The sequence below is a fragment of the Schistocerca serialis genome, chromosome 1 (genome assembly GCF_023864345.2).
Source record: "Schistocerca serialis cubense isolate TAMUIC-IGC-003099 chromosome 1, iqSchSeri2.2, whole genome shotgun sequence".
Lineage (NCBI taxonomy): Eukaryota > Metazoa > Arthropoda > Insecta > Orthoptera > Acrididae > Schistocerca > Schistocerca serialis.
Genome location: NC_064638.1, coordinates 1,146,501,883 through 1,146,514,268, shown reverse-complemented (window position 1 = coordinate 1,146,514,268; position 12,386 = coordinate 1,146,501,883). Strand labels below are relative to the sequence as shown.

Sequence of the window (12,386 nt, the reverse complement as noted above, 5' to 3'; positions counted from 1 at the left end):
CAAAGATATGGCATAGGCCTACGTTGCTCAGAGATATAATTTGTTTTCATTTGCATGCAGTAAAGTCGATGTATGGTCAAATACTTTGACATAAATTGCCGTTAACATGAAAGCCAAAATAAATTACTACAAGAACAAACTTCAAATGATCTGGTGCCTTATTTCTATTCTTATATTAACATATAATACAGTCAATTTATGAGCAATTGAATTAAGATTGGCATTTACATGAATGCCCAGGAATAAAATAATACGGAGTTATGGTATTTGCAATGAACTGCAGCTGTATTAATGACCATGAAATTCATATATAAATTTAAAAAGAACAAAATTTCAAATTAACTGCTGATTTATTTCTGTTCTTATACAAATATGGTCTTGAAATGTTAGTAAAGGAAGTCTCTGTTTACTTCAGCTAGAGGCAATAAGTATAAAAGTTATAGTATTTCTAATGAACTGCTTGAAATAGCTATGTAACTTCCTGTACACCATCTGAATGTGAGACTGAAAAGATTCGAAAAACCGGTTCATTGAATAAGTAATTAACTACACTACTGGCCATTAAAATTGTTACACCACGAAGATGACGTACTACAGACGCGATATTTAACCGACAGGAAGAAGATGCTGTGAAATGAAATGATTAGCTTTTCAGAGCATCCTCACAAGGTTGGCGCCGATGGCGACACCTACAACGTTATGACATGAGGAACGTTTCCAACCGATTTCTCATACACAAACAGCAGCTGACTGGCGTTGCCTGGTGAAACGTTGTTGTGATGCCTCGTGTAAGGAGAAGAAATGCGTACCATCACGTTTCCGACTTTGATAAAGGTCGGATTGCAGCCAATCGCGATTGTGGTTTATCGTATCGCGACATTGCTGCTCGTGTTGGTCGAGATCCAATGACTGTTAGTAAAATACGGAATCGGTGGGTTCAGGAGGGTAATACGGAACGCCGTGCTGGATCCCAATGGCCTCGTATCACTAGCAGTCGAGATGACAGGCATCTTCTCCGCATGGCTGTAACGGATCGTGCAGCCACGCCTCGATTCCTGAGTCAACAGATGGGGACGTTTGCAAGACAACAACCATGTGCACGAACAGTTCGACGACGTTTACAGCAGCATGGACTATCAGCTCGGAGACCTTGGCTGTGGTTACCCTTGACGCTGCATCACAGACAGGAGCGCCTACGATGGTGTGCTCAGCGACGTACCTCGGTGCACGAATGGCAAAACGTCATTTTCATGACGGTCGCATCCGTGTTTGGCGACATCGCGATGAACGCATATTGGAAGCGTGTATTCGCCATCGCCATACTGGCGTAGAACCCGGCGTGATGGTATGGGGTGCCATTGGTTACTTGTCTCAGTCACCTCTTGTTCGCATTGACGGCACTTTGAACAATGCACGTTACATTTCAGATGTGTTACGACCCGTGGCTTTACCCTTCATTCGATCGCTTCGAAACCCAACATTTCAGCAGGACAATGCACGACCGCATGTTGCAGGTCCTGTGCGGGCCTTTCTGGATACAAAAAATTTCGACTGCTGCCCTGGCCAGCACATTCTCCAGATCTCTCACCAATTGAAAACGTCTGGTCAATGGTGGCCGAGCAACTGACTCGTCACAATACGCCAGTCACTACTCTTGATGAACTATGGTATCGTGTTGAAGCTGCGTGGGCACCTGTAACCCGTACACACCATCCAAGCTCTGTTTGACTCAATGCCCAGGCGTATCAAGCCCGTATTACGGCCAGAGGTGGTTGTTCTGGGTACTGATTTCTCAGGATCTATGCGCCCAAATTGCGTGAAAATGTAATCACATGTCATTTCTGGTATAATATATTTGTCCAATGAATATCTGTTTATCATCTGCATTTTTTTTTTTTTTTTTTGGTGTAGCAATTTTAATGACCAGTAGTGTATTTCAAAAAAGTGACTAGTTGGAGCTTTATGTATTTACATTAAACACTACATTTATATATTGGTACTGCTGCAACGATAATGTTATCAAAGATCGATAAATTGCAGTATTACGAGTGGAACAGCATTTCATTTCAAAGGGAAAACAAACTCTGTGAGTTCGTTACTTTTGAAACTGAGAGCCTGATCTGATTTCGCAATATTTATTAAAGCAGGATTGAGAGATAGTGCGGTAACATAGGCGCCTGGGTCTCCGTGGAAAATAATCTCTCCACGTCCATTGTACATTTGTTGGAGGTAACGATGGGACTCCGGAACTGACGCAGCTGTAGCCGTGAGTCTGATGTCCCGCTAATGCAGTACCAAAGTGAGCTCAACGTCCTACTCCGTGGAACCTGTGGAACAGTTTCAGCTGAGTGAGTGACATTGCGCAGTTCAAGGCCTATTCACGTCAGAGCACAATCCTCGAAACGTTCAAACCTGATACTGCGCACATGCATTGTTCCACAAGTGACCCACGGGTTTGCATCCACGTAAACTGTTTTATTTCATCCACAAACAAAAGCAGAAAGTGCTGTTTACAGTTTACTGGAAATTAATCGCTGTCTTTCTGCAGTTCATGCGGTGCCGTTCACATTTAAATGTATTGTCCGTGTGTTTACGCACGAAAACCAACACACCGACCGCGGCACACGTCAACTAATGAGCGTTCTCCTTGTCACTGGCCTAACACGCGATTATTCGGTTTCGATAGTCGAAAACAGGCTCTCATACGCCAAAGATGCACACAGATACATTGAAACATTTGTTATTGCAACATTTGAATGTATTTACATTTATTGCTGAACATAATAAAGGAAAAATATTTATATGGGCTCCCGAGAGATATACTTTTATAACATATACCAAGCTCTGTTTTATCCATTTTAATGCGGAACCGATACTACAAGGTTAATTCTAAATAGGCATATTTATATCGCAAACTGCTGTTCACAGTACTTACAAAACATGTTGTATAGAGAGAATTGCCCACATCTCGTGGTCGTGCGGTAGCGTTCTCGCTTCCCACGCCCAGGTTCCCGGGTTCGATTCCCGGCGGGGCCAGGGATTTTCTCTGCCTCGTGATGGCTGGGTGTTGTGTGCTGTTCTTAGGTTAGTTAGGTTTAAGTAGTTCTAAGTTCTAGGGGACTGATGACCATAGATGTTAAGTCCCATAGTGCTCAGAGCCATATTTTTTTTTTTTTTTTTATAGAGAGATTTCAGTCGTGGTTGCAATAAATATGGATTTATCGTTTTTTCATTCGCGACGCATTTCGCCTGTATTGAAAGGTACCTTCAGACAGTCTAGGAAAATTACAAAACCCAGTACAAATGTAATGGCCATACACAAAAATTGTAAAACCACAGAACCATATAAAAGTTCTTTACCTGTACAACACAAAAGTTACAGGTCCTAAATTGCGTTCAGGCTGGGGGGTGGGGAGGGGGGGGGGGGGACTAAACACTGTACTAGCTCCCATAGTATGAAATATAAAATTTAATACTTACCGAACTTTACACTCAGGAAAAAATGGGTCAAGTGCATTTATAACGTAAAAATACGGAACAATGCCATTGGTCGCAATTTGTACGTAAAACAAGAACGACATTCGGCCTTATACAAGATAACTAGCAATAGCCATGAAAGAGAAACGGGTCAAAGACTACATTGTCGAGGTGTACAATAATGCGGTAACGCACTACAAGCCAATAATGGCAATAAATGATAACTCTCATACGGTAAGATCAAAACTGACTTTTAAGTGCAGCTTCTGTCAATAGAACAAGTCATCCGGAGAAGGAAACCAACACTGTTAAAATATATAAACCATGACTTTAGCCGGCCGCTGTGGCCGAGCCGTTCTAGGCGATTCAGTCCGGAACCTACGGTCGGAGGTTCGAATCCTTATGTTGGTTAGGTTTAAGTAGTTCTAAGTTCTAGGGGACTGATGACCTCAGATGTTGAGTCCCATAATGCTCAGAGCCATTTGAACCATGACTTTATAGGACAGGAGGAAGCAAACTAGGACCGATGGCCTTTGTAGTCAGGTCTCTTCATCCCCCACAAACCAGCAAACCGGAAGCAGACTGTCTGCATGCCGTACATCACATTTCATTGCGTTACTTAAGCGTTAATCGCTTGAGGCAACGGCTTAGAAATTACCGACCGACCTATAATTACTGCATGTAGAGAGGAAATCGACCGCCAACACGTTGCAAGGGTAGAGTTCCCACATTTCTCTGTAGATGAAAAGGAAGCCAACAAATAAATATTTTAGAGATTAGTAAACTTCGTCAGGAGTCTCTGCCATAGTAATGTGGGATCTGTTGCACGATCTTACATTTCGTGCTCGTATGCGGAGGACTTCAGGGGGGGTCGTGGTTTCGTTGCCGGTCCAGAGTATACGGCCGGCAGCCACCGCTGACAAACTGCTCCGTGACGTACTGCGGCACGGAGACGTGAAGTCACGTGAGTTCTGAACAGGGGCGCGGTTCGGCCCTTAGAGGCTGTGGTCGCCGGTGTCACCGTCCTCGTCGTCCCACTGCGGAAGACTTGCGGATTTCTTCAAAACCGAAAGCCACGTAGATGCTGCTCAACTTGACGCCTTCTTCTTCCGTCCTTAATGTTACGTCACGCCTCCACGTTGCAGCACGTGACTGAGCGGAATCAATGTCAGCTAGTGGTAGTGTTGTGCCACATCCAGTTCACAGAAAATTGGAACTTAGGGGCTGGTGGTTTAAGAAATCGGTGGGGCAGTGACCTACATGTCGGGAGATAGGAAGAGATAACGCAGTAACATTTCAGTCGTTAGATAAGAATTTCTTTCTGTAACGAACAAAGTTGTTACACGCGCACAATTGTAGCTAAAAGTAATGATCTATTCATCAAATGTAGGCTGATAGTAAAAAAAAAAAAAACTTTTCAACTCGCTTAAGCACAAATCAAAGAATTGGCGCCACCAGAGAAATCACAGGCAGTCAGTGGGCGAGAAAGCCGGCCGGAGTGGACGAGCGGTCCTAGGCGCTACAGTCTGAAACCGCGCGATCGCTACGGTCGCAGGTTCGAATCCTGCCTCGGGCATGGATGTGTGTGATGTCCTTAGGTTAGTTAGGTTTAAGTAGTTCTAAGTTCTACGGGTCTGATGACCTCATAAGTTAAGTCCCATAGTGCTCAGAGCCATTTGAACCAGTGGGCGAGAAGGGACACACCGTGAAACACTGTTCAGAAAGCAGATAAAAAAATTGATTCAGGTACTATACTTGCAAAATTCATCACAAAAATTTCTATGTGGAATGGACGGTCGCAATTTCGTCAACAGTAACATAAGCGACCTCCACAGAGCTGTCAAACAGGTGAGCTATATGTACCAGGCATGAACCAGCAACATTTGAGAATGAAACGTGCTTTTATGTATTTACAGCTCGAATCAAAGCCCTCAGAGTCGCTCATATATGAAACTAGATACAGGTGAAGTACTCAAGATGTCTGTGGGAGGGAGGGAGTGGAACCGCTCCCCTTGTGAGTGCGCTACACCCAGTTCCGCATGAGGATGCGGCGTCGTGCATTACACATGTAAGTAGGCTGTTTAGGTTTTTATGTTGGTAACGGCACGTAACGCTCTGTATGAAAATCGCTGACTGCGCTGTGTGCAGTCTATGGCTGGTTGGACTCATTGTTGGAATATTTGCTTGTGCAGTGTTGGGCTGTTGGATGTGGACAGCACGTAGCGTTGCACAGTTGGAGGTGAGCCGCCAGCAGTGGTGGATGTGGGGAGAGAGATGGCGGAGTTTTGAGCGGACGATCTGGACGTGTGTCCGTCAGAAAAAGGAAATTTGTTTAAATGGATGTCACTAAATTTTGAATGCTATTAAGGTAGATACATCGTTTGTTCTCTATCAAAATCTTTCATTTGTTAACCACGCCTATCAGTAGTTAGTGCCTTCAGTAGCTAGAATCTTTATTTAACAGTATTGCAGTAGATCGAGTAACAAAGATTTTTGTGACGTAAGTGATTCATGAAAGGTATGGTTTATTGTTAGTCAGGGCCATCTTTTGTAGGGATTATTGAAAGTGAAATTGCGTTGCGCTAAAAATATTGTGTGCCAGTTTAGTGATGATCAGAATAAGTAAAGAGAGAACTGCCTGACTGCGTTCAGTTTTGCTCAGCTGTTTGAAAATCAAATAACGTAGAAGTTCACCAGCAGAGTCATTTATAATTTTTCAAAGGGGACATTGCACACCGTACAGGGATTCTACACCACACCAATCTGCACTGCACCCGCTACCACATTCAGGTAACGCGTTCGGCTTTTGCTCCACACGCCATACAGTCTGGGTGTTGTATCCAGAGAACCACACCACACATCGCATAATCAACCGTACTGGAACGTGCTGTGCCGGGCATTGCCTCTGTCTACAGCACTGCATCATACCGGGTACCCTGTTCGTAAGGTTGGCGTAAGAAAACACCTGGAAAAGGAGGTTCACACTCATTTAGATGTAAATTTCGTTGCTTTTGATACGTTATTCATTGATTTCACCATAAAACTGGCGTGAAAATTTAATGTCTTGCAGTATGAATGTCACCTGCTGCCATTCAGAAATCCTGTGGAGACATTTAAGTATGCACCGTGAAGCGGATAGTGAGGTGGGAATCCTTAGATGAAAAATTCCATGACAAGGCCGAAAATGTCAGCTAAATGACAAGTTTGCGTACGGTGTCGGCAGCTGCTAGCCGTCTGTGCTACGAAGAGGACCGCATGATTCTTACACATCGATCAGTCAGCACATTAGGTCCATCGACCTACTATCGATGTAAGCCCATGCAAGAAAGAACAGCGTCACGTTGCGAGGAGTGACTGCTAGTCAGTCACACGCACGGTGCATGTAGCACCAGTGAGTGTGCTGTCCGTGTGTAGAAAGGGAAAGGCGCGCGATCTGAGTTTAACAGAGGGCAGAGTGTGATGGCCTGGAGGCTCGGCACGAGCATTTCGGAAACAGCACGACTTGACGGGTGTCCGGGGTGTTCTGCGGTGAGTGTCTTCATCACGTGGCGAAACCAAGGGGAAAACACGTCCAGACGTCGTAGGGTAGGGAGACCACCCGTCGTTACAGATGTCGGACGTCGTAGGCTGGGCAGACTGGTAAAACGCGACACGCGGTGCACTGTACCGGAACTAACATCAGACTTTAATCCTGGGTGGAGTACAGGTGTGTCTGAACACACAGTGCACCGAAAACCGCTGCGTCTACGTCTACATTACATGGTAACTCTGCAATTCACACTTAAGTGCCTGGCAGAGGGTTCATCGAACCATTTTCATACTATTTTTCTACCATTCCCCTCTCGAATGGCGCGTGGGAAAAAGGGACACCTAAATCTTTCCTTTCGAGCTCTGATTTCTTGTTTTATTATGATGATCATTTCTCCCTACGTAGGTGGGTGGCAACAAAATATTTACGCATTCGGAAGAGAAAGTTGGTGATTGAAATTTCGTAAATAGAGTTCGCCACAAAGAAAACCGCCTTTGTTTCAGTGTCTGTCACCCTAACTCGCGTATCATATCACTGACACTCTCACCACTATTGCGTGATAACACGAAACGAGCTGCCCTTCTTTTTACTTTTTCAATGTCCTCCGTCAATCCTATCTGGTAAGGAGCCCATACCGAGCAGCAATATTCCAACAGAGGACGGACAAGTGTAATGCAGGCTGTCTCTTTAGTGGGTTTGTAGCATCTTCTAAGTGTTCTGCCAACAAAGCGCAGTCTTTGTTTCGCCTTCCCCACAATATTATCTGTGTGGTCTTTCCAATTTAAGTTGCTCCTAATTGTAATTCCTAGGTATTTAGTCGAATTGACAGCCCTTAGATTTGAGCGATTTATCGCATACCCAAAATTTATCGGATTTCTTTCAGTACCCATGTGAATGACCTCACACTTTTCTTTGTTTAGTGCTAATTGCCACTTTTCGCACCATACAGAAATTCTCTCTCAATCATCTTGTCTGTGCGGCTGGTCCCGGCGGAGGTTCGAGTCCTCCCTCGGGCACGGGTGTATATATTTGTCCTTAGGATAATTTAGGTTACGTAGTGTGTAAGGTTAGGGACTGATGACCCTAGCAGTCAGGTCCCATAAGATTTCACACACATTTGAACATTTCTTTTTATCATTTTGTAATTGGAATTGATCGTCTGATGATTTTACTAGGCGGTAAATTACAGCGTCATCTGCAAACAGTCTCAGGGGGCTGCTCAGATTGTCACCTAGACCATTTATGTAAATCAGGAACAGCAGACGGAACATGACACTACCTTGCGGAACGCCAGATATCACTTCTGTTCTACTCGATGATTTAGTGTCTATCACTACGAACTGTGACCTCTCTGAGAGGAAATCATCAATCCAATCACACAACTGAGACGATACTCCATACGCATCTGATTAATAGTCGCTTGTGAGGAAGGGTATCAAAAGCCTTCTGGAAATCTAGGAATATGGAATCGACCTGAGATCCAATGTCGACAGCACTCATTGCTTCGTGGGAACTAAGAGCTAGCTGTGTTGCGCAAGAACGACATTTTCTGAATCCGTGTTGGTTACGTATCAATAAGTCATTTTCGTCAAGGTGATTCATAATGTCAGAGTGCAGTATATGCTCCAAAATCCTACTGCAAATTGAGGTCAGTGATATGGATCTGTTATTCAGTGGGTTACTCCTATTTCCTTTCTTGAATATCGGTGTAACCTGTGCTACTTTCCAATCTTTAGGAACAGACCTTTGGTTAAGTGAGAGGTTGTATATGATTGCTAAGAAAGGTGCTACTGTGTCTGCGTTCTCTGAGAGGAGCCTGATTGGTATACCATCTGGACCGGAAGACTTGCCTTTCTTAAGTGATTTGAGTTGTTTCGCAACACCTGAGGTATCTACTTTTATGTCACTCATGCTAACAGAATTCTGGAATATTTACTTCGTCTTCTTTCGTGAAGGAATTACGGAAAACTGTATTTAGTAGCTCCTAACGATGGGCCTCCGCAGACATCGGCAACTACGACTAAAATGGGCACATGACCATCGGCACTGGACATTGGCTCAGTGGCAGAGCGTTGCATGGCCTGATGAATCCCGGTATCTTCTTCATCATGCCGATCGGCGGGGGGGGGGGGGGGGGGGGGGGTGAATCCGTTGTCTTCCAGGGGAACAGCTCCTTGACACCATTACTGTGGGTCGGAGATGTCAGATGTCGGATGTAGATGTAAGCAAATATATTCCTGAAATTTCACTGCTCCACGTTAATTAGTTTTTGGTTTTGCGATTTTTTTTCTGTCAGTGTTTTACTTCGATCTGATGATTAACGGAAAGGTGGTTGAGTAGTTCTACCGATGCGATTGTCAAACGACTGGTGATTACATTTACTCGAAATGATCTCGCCTGTCGGAACTGTGACGAAGTGTGCTGAAGCAGACAACGGCATTCTTTCTGAGAAATTCAATCCGACCGGCGCCACCTTTGGTGTATTCTGTTACGGAAGGCCCTCCGGACTACCGTTTCCAGTAAATCAGACGGGCCGTAAATGTCCGGCTCTCCCCGCTAACGGCGTTTTTCACGCGGCAACTCGCGAGCGCCTCGGACAGAAACCGATACCCGCGGGGAATTGGAAGAAGGGTGCGGTCGGCGGGGCGCCGCCCGAAGTAATCGCGGTCAGGCGGGCACAAATCACGGCACAGGGGCGCACAATGGGCCGCCACAATAGGACGCCCTGCCTGCCACGCCCACCCTGAGGCGTGTCTCTGCGACGAGGCCGTCTCCGGCGCTGTCAATGGCACTGTAGTCTGCTCCTTCGCTTCCGCAGTCACGTGCTCCAAAATACGAGGCAGGTCCGGAAAGGAGGAGTACAGAGTCTCCGATTCTCAAATGGGTTTATTTTCCACGAAGTTACCAGCACTGCGTTCAGTGACAAGATGCTGGTAATACATTGGTGTGACAAAAGTCCTGGGATACCTCCTAATATCGTGTAGGGTCTCCTTTTGCACGGAGTAGTGCAACAAGGCGACGTGGCATGCACTCGACAAATTGTTGGAAACCTCCTGGAGAAATATCCAGCCATGCTGCCTCTACAGCCCTGTATAGCTGCGAAAGTGTTGCAGGTTCAGGATTTTGTGCGCAAAGTAACTTGGCAATTGCTGTTGTTGTTGTGGTCTTCAGTCCAGCGACTGGTTTGATGCCGATTTCCATGCTACTCTATCCTGTGCAAGCTTCTTCATCTCCCAGTACCAACTGCAACCTACATCGTTCTGAATCTGTTTAGTGTATTCATCCCTTGGTCTCCCTCTACGATTTTTACCTTCCATGCTGTCCTCCAATACTAAATTGGTAATCCCTTGATGCCTCAGATTATGTCCTACCAACCGATCCCTTCTTCTAGTCAAGTTGTGCCATAAATTTCTCTTCTCCCCATTTCTATTCAATACCTCCTCATTATGTGATCTACCCATCTAATCTTCAGCATTCTTTTTGAGCAATGGTAAAAATTGATGTTTCGAAGAGCGCGCCGCAGCGCCTGTTGTGAAGCAGTCACCCTCCGTTTCTGGCGGTGGCGCCGCTGTGGCAATCGCAATCGCAGCTTTGATGTCTCCCTCTGGTGGGAAAGGGGAAAGGTACCCTGTTCACGTGCATTTAAGGGGCACTATGAGCTCGATAGGCGAGTCTGCTCAGTTGGTCAGCCAGGTCAGTGTGGGGCAGTCAGTGTCTGTCTGTCGTTCGGAGTGCTAGTACGTGTTAGGCCGCCAATCTGCTCGAGTTTGCTCAGGCAATGGTCATTGGCGATTGGATCGATCGGTTGGTCGGTCGCGCACTGGGAAACAAGATGACTCGTCCGTGTTGGGCGTGGGCGCATATGAGGTCGCCACCTCAGTCCAGTTGGCCGCGCCGTATAGCGATGGGTAGTGGCTTCGCGGCCGACACGAGAGCAACAGAAGCCAACCCACGACATCGGTCTGGCCAGTGCGAGCTGCGACGCCGTGAGACGGGAGATCGGCGCGCCTTCCTGCGTCCGTTGAAGCGGCTGGCAGCGGATGGTTCGGGAGAGCGTTTTGAGGGTGCTGCGCCAGGTCTTCGCCAGACATCGCAGTGCAGTTTATTAGAAGTGATTCGTGATATGTTGTTTCATTTACTTGTTAAATTCTACTTTTTTTTTTTTTTGGTCAGTCTCTCGTCCCCAGCTTGCCCGTCTGTCTCCCGTCCGCATTTGTTAGGCAGTTAGTGTCTGTCTGTCTGTCTGTCTCTCGGTCTGCCGTACGTTAATAGCTGCATCTGTCATGTTTATCGGATTCGGTGTTAACGAATTTATTGCTTGAAGTGTAACGTCCAAATTCCTGAAATATGTTTTTATCTTGCCTATCATCTTGAGAGGCGGTATATGTGTAATGTAGAGCATGTTTGTATATTTTATGTAAGACTGCATTTCATGTTTTTTTTATTTAAATGGTCATTTTAGTATATAAATTTGCCACTCTTCCACCGTAAAAGTTTCGGTGGCAAGTTAATTTTTTTAACGTTAGGATTTTGTACCATTTCCACCCCTCCTACGGGGTGCATAGTTTATGTGCTTGTGTGAGTTGTTAAAATTTTTAGTTTAAAGTAATCTGGTGTGTTGCAGATTTGCACCAGTGTAGTCTTTCAGAGGTAGTTGTGAGCGGTCGTGACTACGGCTGTGTCAAAAGGCAGCGACAAGGTTCTCAGCCCGAAAGCTCATACTGTCAAAATTTGTTCTTTCTGCCTCGGAATAAATTGTAACTTGATATTTAGAGGGTGCTTTCTGATTATAAATTTAAATTTGTTTAAAAAAAGGCCTTTTAGGAATTAAATTTCCAGTTGTTGAAAGAAATTTAATTTGTTTTCATCAGTTACCAACTAGCAACTACTTCCACGCTCACATAGTGTCATTAAATGTGTTTATGTTCTTGATGAATCGCTAGTAAATAAAGTAAATTCTTAAGAAAAGATTTTGAAAGTAAATTCACAGTTCACTTCTGTAGCACCACAATTCGAAAGCTTCTATTCTCTTCTTGTCCAGACTATTTATCGTCCACATTTCACTTCCATACATGGCTATACTCCAGACAAATACTTTCAGAAACGACTTCCTGACACTTAAATCTATACTCGATGTTAACAAATTTCTCTTCTTCAGAAACGCTTTCTTTGCCATTGCCAGTCCACATTTTATATCCCCTCTACTTCGACCATCATCAGTAATTTTGCTCCCCAAATAGCAAAACTCCTTTACTACTTTAAGCATCTCATTTCCTAATCTAGTTCCCGCAGCATCACCCGATTTAATTCGACTCCATTCCGTTATCCTCGTTTTGCTTTTGTTGATGTTCATCTTATATCCTCCATTCAAGACACTGTC

General features: G+C 44.9%; 1 protein-coding gene across 1 annotated transcript in view; it reads left to right on the top strand.

The window, feature by feature from the left end:
- LOC126456063 (COUP transcription factor 1-like) overlaps window positions 1-12,386 on the top strand; it is a 187,983-nt gene that overhangs the window by 155,533 nt on the left and 20,064 nt on the right. The gene's annotated exons all lie outside the window — the stretch shown is intronic.